A 12688-nucleotide genomic window follows, 5' to 3' on the forward strand; every position below is an offset into this window, starting at 1 on the left:
TAGAGATTTCAACAAATGACTACATACGGAGCAAAATGAGTGAATCTACACTCTAAAATATGTCTATATATATCCGTATGTGGTAGTCCATTTGAAATCTCTGAAAAGACAAATATTTAGTAACGGAGGGAGTAGATGTGAGTAAACACAAAATTACACAGGTATATGCAAATCCTTGTTCGTTGAATTGTTTTTGATTCTTGTCTTTTGCTATATTCTTGTGGATTTGACAACCAGTCAACAATACAATCATGCCCACTAGACGCCAATCTTCATGGCTGCTAGCTTGAGCACACAAATTCCGGAGCTCTACACCAACTCCAAATGTGTGGGACGACTCACAACACTTTAGAGTTCATAAACAGCGCCAAGACGCATCCTACGAATAGATAAATCGTAAGACACTGCGATTTGAAAAGTAAATTTGGACACACTTCTGCTGGATCCAAATAACATGTTCTTAGATATAATTGATACATGTAGAACATCCCGTGCACGGTAAGTATTGAAATTTGCAATGGTACATGTAGCACATCAAGGAACGGAACATACCGCAGCATGAACTGAAAATAAATACATACACACGACGAGATAGTTGATACATACGCTCATTATAACGAACATATGCATTGAGGTGAGAGAAAAGCGCCGTTGTTCTGTGAGGTGTAAGCTAGAAAAGTAAAGGCACAGGCCGAGCTTCAGCTTGCTTGTCAGCCAGCGCCGGAATGATCATGGGTGAACTGGGACCCCAGGAATGACCACCAGCGGTCCGTTAATGGTACTGGTGCCCGTAGGTGTTGTTCCCACAATCGGCAAGCCTGGCGACCCCGACGCCTTGGACTCTTGGACGCCACCGGCACCGGAACCTGCAAGTGCGCGGTCCTTGGCGCTCAGCTCCCTCCCATCGCAGTGCGCGAGCACCACCAGTAGCAGGAGGGCCACTGCGAGACTCTTTGCCATTGCTAATTAACTGGGAGGTTTTGACTTCTGAGAGATAGTCTTGTATGGCTGTGTTGGAGTGAGCTTAGGTTTACCATTGTGCACGTTGCTTCTTATAGGCGAGCTGAGTTGCACTGCGGTGGCAGGGTAGCAGCGCGACGTCGCTGCAGGAACGAGAATAAAATAGATGGTGGTGAGACATCCACGCCCACGGGCAGGCAGAGAGTCCGTGGATTTGGATTGGAACGGGGCGGATAGGCTGTATTCTATTTTGTCCTCGAATCCGTGCCGACTTATCGCATTCGAGAACAGATGGCAGACTAGTTGCTGTCGAATTAGAGATCGTTACCGGTTTCGTTTCTTCAAGGTAGGAGTACGTATCTGTGCCTTGCTGGAAATAAGCTCTCGCAGATCTTTGGTGGGGCGGCCTAGTGGGTGGAGGCCCTTAGATTACTTATTGTGGAATTTTGAGCCTTTTTTTGGAATTTTGTGCCTTGGTTGCAGTAGGATCTTTAATTGTGATATCCAAGTGCACATTGCTGCCATGCTGGAGATAACCTCTCAGAGGTACGTTGCGCCCCATATTTGGTTCAGCTGCTGATAACTGTAGTGCAATCAACAGCCGATGTGCAAGGCTATATTAACTCCCAAAATAATATGTGCTGCTTAGTTATTCATAGTCATGCTCCTTAGATGAGTCGAGACGCCGGTAGTATAACGTCTGTAATAAGTCTCACTAGCGGCGTCTGACGTCAACGCCAGTAGAAACGTCGTATTACACGCTGCTGGCATCCGCCGCCGCCGAAAAAAGAAGGTTTCTTAAAGAAACCATCTGTGAGCATAAGGTAGAGTTCGTTTGTATTCAAGAGAATAAGAAAAAGGACTTCACTGATCCATGGTTGGCGGGAATTAGTGGTAATTTTACATTTATATGGCTCTGGCAACCAGCTGTGGGTGCTTCAGGGGGGTTGCTTATGGGGGTTAGGGAAGATTTATTCGATGTGGATACCTGTGTAGCTAGTAAATATATGACTCGAATGACCGTGATGGATAATAGGACCGGTCACTGGTAGAAAAAAGCCCTTTAGTCCCGGTTCGCAACAGACTTTAGTCCCGGCTGTGCAACCGGGACTAAATATGCGCGACTAAAGACCCCCTCTTTAGTCGCGCCTCTTACGAACCGCGACTAAAGGCTTTAGTCCCGGTTCTCGTGGCTAACCGGGACTAAAGGCCTCCTCCGCAGGTTTAAACCTGGTTTTTTTGCGAATTTTTTTAATTTTCAAATTTCTGAATTATTTTAACCTCTAATCTCTAATCACCACCCTCATCACTGCTCAATTTATCCTCTAATCTCTAATCACCCCTCATCATTCCGAATCATCTAACTTCCCGGACGGTCACCCATCCTCTCACTACTCCAGCCTGAGCACGCTTAACTTCCGGGTTCTATTCTCCCTCGTTTCCAAGTCTGCACTTGTTGTTTTCCTGACAATAGTACGATGTCAATTCTATTAACTCTCAGGAATTTAGCTTGAGCATGAAGTGACACATTTCACTGTTTGAGTTTGAAACTATTGTTTTAAAAAACAATAATTATTTAGTAACACTAATATTTCTGAAATAATTAGTTTGACCATTGTTTGACCACTATTTGATCACAGTTTGACCAGATTTGACCAAAATTTACAAAAAACTAAAATAATTATTTAGAACACTAATATTCTAGAATAATTAGTTTGACCATTGTTTGACCACAATTTGAATTTTTTTGAATTTTTTTGCCTCTCCAGATCTTAAAAGCCCTGTATCTTTTTTTCTGTTAGGCTTTTGAGGATTTTGAAAATGTTTAACGGGGTTTCCCCAATTAAATTCGGATGTAACTTTTCGAGTAGATGATTTTTCATATAAAAAACTTTTTCATCCGAGTTCGTATGCAAAAGTTATGCCCATTTTAAGAATTTCCAGAGAGATTTTGCAAATAAAGTCGAAATTCACATTTGTTAATTTTCCCAACAACTAGACCACATATCACATGAGAAACTTATTTTATTTTATTTTTTTGACATTTCCATCATTTTCTTTTGTTTTTTCTAAAACTGAAAAAGGCGATCAGGGGGGGTAGAGTTTGAAAATGAGGCCTCAAATCCCTTTAGTCGCGGTTGGCCAGACCAACCGGGACTAAAGGTTAGTTGGTCTGGCCAACCGCGACTAAAGGTTCGGGCCTTTAGTCGCGGTTGGCCAGACCAACCGGGACTAAAGGTATAACCTTTAATCCCGGTTGGTCTGGCCAACCGCGACTAAAGGCCTTCGGGCCAGCCTGAGGACCTTTAGTCCCGGTTGGCCAGGCCAACCGGGACTAAAGCCCCTCCCGTCCGCCAGCTGTCGACCGAGCGCGCTGGGCCCAGATAGTTGGTCGCGGGTCTCCTCCCGAACCGCGACTAAAGACCCCTTTGGTCGCGGTTCGATTATTTTGGGGACTAATGGGGGCGTATGAAAGCCTCTTTTTCTACTAGTGGGTTTCAAATGGAATCTGGTCAATGTTTACGGGGCTGCTCATTCTAGGGATAAAGAGGAGTTCTTAATTAGTTTTGTGCAAATGCTTGGTAGTAGTGTTTTTCCTTTTGTTGTTGGAGGCGACTTTAATATCATTAGGAGGAGTAAAGATAGGAATAAAACTAAGAAGCTTCCCAAGTGGTCTTTCTTCTTTAATTCAATTATTGAACATTGGGGGTTGAAGGAGCTGGAGCTCTCTGGCAGAAATTTTACTTGGTCAAATAATCAAATTGATCCTCTCTTTGTTAAGCTGGATAGGATTTTAGTTAGCCCTAGCTGGGAGCTGAAGTTTCCCTTAGTTACAGTCAGAACACTAGTTAGAGGTGTTTCTGACCATGTAGCTTTACTTATGCATACTGGTATTAAACCAAATGTTTTTAATAAACCTTTTCGGTTCGAATTATGTTGGCTTGCTAGGGAGGACCTTGTAAGCATAGTTAATACGGTTTGGAGTACTAATTTGTGTGGTAAGGATAATCTGGCTGTCTGGCAGCAGAAGATGAGGCTTTTGAGAAGGTGCCTGAAGGGCCGGAATCTCAATGTTGAAGGGATGTATAAGAAAAGTAGAAATAGCTTAATTACTCAGCTAGATGATATTGATAAAAGATGTGAGCAAACTGGGTTCTCGGTTGCTGACTATGAGAGTTAGGAAATGTTTTACAGTATAACTTGAATAAATTGCTTCGAGAGGAAGAGATTAAGTGGTACCAACGCTCAAAAGAGAGGGATATTAGAGAAGGCGATAATATCACTAGGTATCTTATGATCAAAGCTAGCGGTAGGAAGCGTAAGAGCAAAATTTTCAGATTTGTTCAAGAGGAAGGTATTATTCAAGGAGATGATAAGCTGCTTGATTATGCCACTAATTTTTACAAAAAGTTGTTTGGTCCTGTAGACCTTTTACCAGTTTCTTTGAGCATTCCTGTTCCTGTTGTCTTGGATAGTGATGACAAGAGCAAGTTGATATCTAGGTTCTCCATGGATGAGATTAAGCTTGCTGTTTTTTCTATGAAACATAATAGGGCTGCCGGTCCTGATGGCATGCCCATAGAGTTCTTTCAAAAAATTTGGAATTTGATTTGTCAAGACTTATTCCAATTGTTCTGTGATTTTTTCGAGGGCAAGCTCGATATTTCTAGACTAAACTATGGTATAGTGACTCTGATTGCCAAAGGGCAGGGAGCTGAAAAGATCCAGATGTATAGGCCTATATGCATGCTTAATGTTCCCTTCAAGATCTTTACTAAAGTTCTAAACACTAGGGCTATGCTTGTTGCACATAAGGTAGTTTCTCGTATTCAAGCAGCTTTTATAAAAGGTCGTTACATTCTGGATAACGTAGTTATGTTACATGAAACCATGCACTTCTTACATAAGAATAAAGTTTCTGGTGTGTTGTTTAAAGTGGATTTCGAAAAAGCGTATGATAAAATTAATTGGCCCTTTATGCTTTCTGTGTTGGAGATGACTAGCACATATGCCCGTGCGTTGCAATGGGAGAGGCATTTTTTTGCGAGAAGCATCGGGAAAGATAATTGATGTGTCCATGAAAACGGTCTCCGCAGCGATGGGGCGACAGAGCGAGGAGTTGTGCTGTTCACGCGGGTCATGTTTGGCCTGCGAGATCTGGATAGTGGTGGGGTTGGTCGGACTGGCGGCCACCACCCAACCCGTGCCTTTTTTTTCTCTCCAGGTTGTGGTTGCCTCCTCACTTTATGGCTGCGCGGCGACCTTCAGGGCATAGTAGCTTCGACCACTCTCTCCTACGACGGCGTAACCGGATGGATTACTAATTGCAGTGAATCTTGTTTCACTGGCATAATCATCGCATAGCCAGGACGTCCTTGCTTTACCATCGTGTATTCTCTTTAATTATTTTAGTGCACACTTGCCCACATTTTTTAATAAGAGCCAAACCAGCATATTCTATTTATTGGCATGTGCCCATAATTACTTTTAATTATAGTCAACTAACATATTCTATTTTACTGTTAAATAGCACGTGGAAGGCACTAACAACATATGTTTGTAAGGCGCGAAAAAACCCCCCAAAAAAATGAGTTTAAGTATCAAACTCATGACCTCAAAAACTCGACCACGTGTTGCAAGCCACTCAAACAAACAGCTCATGCAAACCAATGGCCAGCGCGAATGTTTAAGAACATACTACAACATCACATTCGAAACACTTTTTATTTTCTGATCTTTTCTGAACTTTCGAAAATAAAGTAATCACTATGAATTTCGGAATATTCTCTGAAACATGAGCAATTGTTGAAATCCAAGTTTTTTCAAAAATTGCGAGCATTTTTTTGGTAATTCCATTAATTTTTGAAAAAATAGGAACAAAACTTGAAACAGGAAGATTTTTTGAAATTCATAATTTTTTTTGAAAACCTAAACCTTTTATAAAAAAGGAATATTTCTTGAATTTGTGAACAATTTTTGAAAACTGAAACATGTTTTGAACATTCAATTTTTTTGAAAATATGTTGCTTTTTTAACACAAACATTATTTTCATTTTTCGAATATTTCTATAAAACAGGAATATTATTGTAATTTGTATCATTTTTAAAATTCATTTCTTTTAAATCTTAAATAATTTTAGAAAACTGAAACATTTTGGACAAAATATGAACATTTTCTAAATTTTGGACGAAATTTGGAAGGAGAAGAAAAATTAAAACTTTCCCATATTTTTCAACATGGGAACAAAAAATTGAAATTTTGAAGATTTTATGAAAATTTCAATAAAAATGGAAATTATGAAAAAAATTGAAATTTAAAAATAAAATAAAAATAAACTTGAAAGGGAAAAAAGAAAAAGGAAAAGAAAGACAAAAAAAGAAATAGACCACAGAAAAGGACGAGAACGGGCCACCCCAATCTTGGGCGCACTATACGAAACCCTGACCATTTGCCGCACCCTGGGGCAAATAAGGCTTTGCACTTGCATGGGCAGGAAATAAATGGGCTAGCATCGCTGGGCCTCAGCACGGACGGCCCATGTACGAAATTCTGGACAAAATTGTTTTTTATAGTAGCTGGACACAGAAAAATTTAGTACCACCTTGGATAGATATTTTTGGTGGTGAACGGATGAAAAAATTGGAGAAACGCACCTTGCTTTATTAGTAGGTATAGAAGGGGTTCCCTGAAAAGTTTATTCAGTGGACTAAGGCAGTTACTTACAATGGGAAAGTTGCTATTACTTTGAATGATATGATAGGCAAATACTTTACTACTAGGAAAGGACTTAGACAGGGGGATCCCTTTTCCCCCCTGTTGTTTAATATAGCGGCTGATGTCCTGGTGACCTTGGTGAAAAGGGCGCATGAGCAAGGTTTTATTAAAGGTTTAGTTCCCCAGCTGTATGACGGTGGCCTTTCTATATTACAATATGCGGATGATACTATTTTTATGATTGAGGATGATTTAGAGGGTGCTAGAAACTTAAAAATTATCTTGTGTGTGTTCGAGCATCTGACTGGTCTAAAAATTAATTTTCTAAAGAGCGAGGTTTATTGTTTTGGTGGGGCTGAACCAAAACGGAATGATTATGCTCAGATTTTTACGTGTGCTATTGGTGAGTTTCCTTTTGGGTATCTGGGTCTTCCTTTACATTATAAGCGGCTTGGTAATAGGGATTGGAAATCTGCAGAGGAGAAGTGTGAAAGGAAAGCAGCAACTTGGCAGGGGAGCTTGCTTCCTATGGGGAGGAGGCTAATCCTTGCAGAAACCTGCATGAGTAACATTCCCAGTCACATGCTCTCTTTTTTTAGACTACCAAAAGGCATGGGTAAAAGATTTGACTTTTTCCGAGCTCGGTTGGTCTGGCAAGAAAAGGAGGGTGTGCGTAAATATCATCTGGTAAACTGGATTGATGTGTGCCAACCTAGAGATCAGGGTGGCCTGGGAGCTTCTAATTTAGATATAAAGAATATAAGTCTTTTGTGCAAGTGGCTTTGGCGGCTAGAGAACGAGGCTGGGGATTGGCAGGAGATGATTAGAGCAAAGTATTTGAAAAAGAAAACTTTGACTCAATGTGAATCATCTCCTGGCAACTCCCATTTCTGGAATGGTTTGATGGAGGTTAAAGATATTTTTTATAGATGCTGCCAGAGAGTTGTGGGTGATGGTCGCAAAACTAGATTTTGGGAGGATGTTTGGTTAAGAGACAAACCCCTATGTTTGGTTTTCCCACGTCTTTACAACTTGACCTTTTGTAGGCATGTCACGGTCGCGAAGGTGTTTAGCCAGGATTTTGATTGCATCAGATTTAGGAGATGTTTGTATGGGGAGACCCTTGAGATATGGAACAAATTACATGATATGTGTAGTCAGGTGACCTTGTCGGAGGAACCTGACAGAGTTAAATGGCTTCTTACCTCTTCTGGGAAATTTTCAGTTAAATCTTTGTACCATTATCTTGTTGCTCGACAACTTGTTTTCCCTTATAAGTTGCTATGGAGAATGAAGATGCCGTTGAAAATTAAAGCCTTCTCCTGGTTAGTGATCAAGAATAGGATCCTAACCAAAGATAACTTAAGTAAAAAAGGGTGGAAAGGTGCTAAGCATTGTGAGTTTTGTGACAGTATAGAGAATGTGGATCACCTTTTCTTTTCTTGTTCCATGTCTAGGTTCTTATGGAGTATTGTGGGGTGTTCCTTGGGTAACCAAAGATCCCCAGTGTCTTTCCTTGATTTATGCCAGAATTGGTTGCCTAACTATATTGGCAAAGATAGAGTAGTTGTTATGCTTGGTGTTGCTGCTTTGCTATGGTCTATTTGGAAAACAAGAAATAAATCATGCTTTCAAGGTGTAATGCCCAATGATCCTACTGATATTATTATGTCTGTTTGCTCCCTTCTGTATTCATGGAAAATTTTGCAGAAAAAAGGACTACAAAACACGCTACAGCTAGTCGCTAGAAGGATTGCCCAGGTGACTCGGGATGTCTTCAGGAGAGGATATGGGTGGGCGCCGTATGTGAGGAGAATCTGATGAAATCAGTTGCTGGAGGTGCTGGTTTCAAAGGCTTGGATCGCTTCTGGCTATCACCCAAAAGAGTGGATATTTCTGATGCTGGTTATAGTTAGCTTTTGTTCTATCGTCACTTACCTCTATTTTTGCTGTAGCTTTTGTTCCGCCGATCTGGCTCGATGTTATCTAGATAATGAAGGAAATATGCCCTAGAGGCAATAATAAAGTTATTATTTGTTTCCTTATATCATGATAAATGTTTATTATTCATGCTAGAATTGTATTAACCGGAAACTTAGTACATGTGTGAATACATAGACAAACATAGTGTCACTAGTATGCCTCTACTTGACTAGCTCGTTAATCAAAGATGGTTATGTTTCCTAGCCATAGACAAAGAGTTGTCATTTGATTAACGGGATCATATCATTAGGAGAATGATGTGGCTGACTTGACCCATTCCGTTAGCTTAGCACTTGATCGTTTTAGTATGTTGCTATTGCTTTCTTCATGACTTATACATGTTCCTATGACTATGAGATTATGCAACTCCCGTTTACCGGAGGAACACTTTGTGTGCTACCAAATGTCACAACGTAACTGGGTGATTATAAAGGTGCTCTACAGGTGTCTCCGAAGGTACTTGTTGGGTTGGCGTATTTCGAGATTAGAATTTGTCACTCCGATTATCGGAGAGGTATCTCTGGACCCACTCGGTAATACACATCACTTAAGCCTTGCAAGCATTGCAACTAATGAGTTAGTTGCGGGATGATGTATTACGGAACGAGTAAAGAGACTTGCCGGTAACGAGATTGAACTAGGTATTGAGATACCGACGATCGAATCTCGGGCAAGTAACATACCGATGACAAAGGGAACAACGTATGTTGTTATGCGGTCTGACCGATAAAGATCTTCGTAGAATATGTGGGAGCCAATATGAGCATCTAGGTTCCGCTATTGGTTATTGACCGGAGACGTGTTTCGGTCATGTCTACATAGTTCTCGAACCCGTAGGGTCCGCATGCTTAAAGTTTCGATGACGGTTATATTATGAGTTTATAAGTTTTGATGTACCGAAGGTTGTTCGGAGTCCCGGATATGATCACGGACATGACGAGGAGTCTCGAAATGGTCGATACATGAAGATTGATATATTGGAAGCCTATATTTGGATATCGGAAGTGTTCCGGATGAAATCGGGATTTTACCGGAGTACCGAGGGGTTACCGGAACCCCCCGGGGGCTTAATGGGCCATAGTGGGCCTTAGTGGAGAAGAGGAGAGGCGGCTAGGGCAGGGCCGCGCGCCCCTCCCCCTCTAGTCCGAATAGGACAAGGAGAAGGGGGCGGCGCCCCCCCTTTCCTTCCTCTCTCCCTCCTCTTTTCCCCCTTCTCCTAATCCAACAAGGAAGAGAGGGAGTCCTACTCCCGGTGGGAGTAGGACTCCTCCTGGCGCGCCTCCTCCTGGCCGGCGGCACCTCCCCCCTTGCTCCTTTATATACGGGGGCAGGGGGGCACCCTAGAGACACAACAATTGATTTGATCTTTTTGCCGTGTGCGGTGCCCACCTCCACCATAGTCCACCTCAATAATACTGTAGTGGTGCTTAGGCGAAGCCCTGCGTCGGTAGAACATCATCATCGTCACCACGCCGTCGTGCTGACGAAAGTCTTCCTCAACACTCAGCTGGATCGGAGTTCGAGGGATGTCATCGGGCTGAACGTGTGCTGAACTCGGAGGTGACGTGCGTTCGGTACTTGATCGGTCGGATCGTGGAGACGTACGACTACATCAACCGCGTTGTGCTAACGCTTCCGCTTTCGGTCTACGAGGGTACGTGGACAACACTCTTCCCTCTCGTTGCTATGCATCAGCATGATCTTGCGTGTGCGTAGGATTTTTTTTGAAATTACTACGTTCCCCAACAGTGGCATCCGAGCCTGGTTTTATGCGTAGATGTCATATGCACGAGTAGAACACAAGTGAGTTGTGGACGATATAAGTCATACTGCTTATCAGCATGTCATACTTTGGTTCGGCGGTATTGTTGGATGAAGCGGCCCGGACCGACATTACGCGTACGCTTACGCGAGACTGGTTCTACCGACGTGCTTTGCACACAGGTGGCTGGCGGGTGTCAGTTTCTCCAACTTTAGTTGAACCGAGTGTGGCTACGCCCCGTCCTTGCGAAGGTTAAAACAACACCAACTTCACAAACTATCGTTGTGGTTTTGATGCGTAGGTAAGAACGGTTCTTGCTCAGCCCGTAGCAGCCACGTAAAACTTGCAACAACAAAGTAGAGGACGTCCAACTTGTTTTTGCAGGGCATGTTTTGATGTGATATGGTCAAGACATGATGCTAAATTTTATTGTATGAGATGATCATGTTTTGTAACCGAGTTATCGGCAACTGGCAGGAGCCATATGGTTGTCGCTTTATTGTATGCAATGCAATCGCCCTGTAATGCTTTACTTTATCACTAAGCGGTAGCGATAGTCGTAGAAGCATAAGATTGGCGAGACGACAACGATGCTACGATGGAGATCAAGGTGTCGCGCCGGTGACGATGGTGATCATGACGGTGCTTCGGAGATGGAGATCACAAGCACAAGATGATGATGGCCATATCATATCACTTATATTGATTGCATGTGATGTTTATCTTTTATGCATCTTATCTTGCTTTGATTGACGGTAGCATTATAAGATGATCTCTCACTAAATTTCAAGATAAAAGTGTTCTCCCTGAGTATGCACCGTTGCCAAAGTTCGTCGTGCCCAGACACCACGTGATGATCGGGTGTGATAAGCTCTACGTCCATCTACAACGGGTGCAAGCCAGTTTTGCACACGCAGAATACTCAGGTTAAACTTGGCGATCCTAGCATATGCAGATATGGCCTCGGAACACTGAGACCGAAAGGTCGAGCGTGGATCATATAGTAGATATGATCAACATAGTGATGTTCACCATTGAAAGCTATTCCATTTCACGTGATGATCGGTTATGGTTTAGTTGATATGGATCACGTGATCACTTAGATGATTAGAGGGATGTCTATCTAAGTGGGAGTTCTTAAGTAATATGATTAATTGAACTTTAATTTATCATGAACTTAGTCCTGGTAGTATTAGCATATCTATGTTGTAGATCAATAGCTCGCATTTAGCTCCCCTGTTTTTTTGATATGTTCCTAGAGAAAACTAAGTTGAAAGATGTTAGTAGCAATGATGCGGATTGGATCCGTGATCTGAGGATTATCCTCATTGCTGCACAGAAGAATTATGTCCTTGATGCACCGCTAGGTGACAGACCTATTGCAGGAGCAGATGCAGACGTTATGAACGTTTGGCTAGCTCAATATGATGACTACTTGATAGTTTAGTGCACCATGCTGAACAGCTTAGAATCGGGACTTCAAAGACGTTTTGAACGTCATGGACCATATGAGATGTTCCAGGAGTTGAAGTTAATATTTCAAGCAAATACCCGAGTTGAGAGATATGAAGTCTCCAACAAGTTCTATAGCTAAAAGATGGAGGAGAATAGCTCAAGCAGTGAGCATGTGCTCAGATTGTCTGGGTACTACAATCACTTGAATCAAGTGGGAGTTAATCTTCCAGATAAGATAGTGATTGACAGAATTCTCTAGTCACCATCACCAAGTTAGTAGAACTTCATGATGAACTATAGTATGCAAGGGATGACGAAAATGATTCCCGAGCTTTTCATGATGATGAAATCGATGAAGGTAGAAATCAAGAAAGAGCATCAAGTGTTGATGATTAAACCACTAGTTTCAAGAAAAGGGCAAAGAGAAGAAGGGGAACTTCAAGAAGAACGGCAAGCAAGTTGCTGCTCAAGTGAAGAAGAACAAGTCTGGACCTAAGCCTGAGACTAAGTGCTTCTACTGCAAAGGACTGGTCACTGGAAGCGGAACTACCCCAAGTATTTGGCGGATAAGAAGGATGGCAAAGTGAACAAAGGTATATTTGATATACATGTTATTGATATGTGCTTTACTAGTGTTTATAGCAACCCCTCGGTATTTGATACTGGTTCAGTTGCTAAAAGTAGTAACTCGAAACGGGAGTTGCAGAATGAACAAAGACTAGTCAAGGGTGAAGTGACGATGTGTGTTGGAAGTGGTTCCAAGATTGATATGATCATCATCGCACACTACCTATACTTTCGGGATTAGTGTT

This window comes from Aegilops tauschii, chromosome 3, assembly GCF_002575655.3.
Source record: "Aegilops tauschii subsp. strangulata cultivar AL8/78 chromosome 3, Aet v6.0, whole genome shotgun sequence".
Taxonomy (NCBI): domain Eukaryota; kingdom Viridiplantae; phylum Streptophyta; class Magnoliopsida; order Poales; family Poaceae; genus Aegilops; species Aegilops tauschii.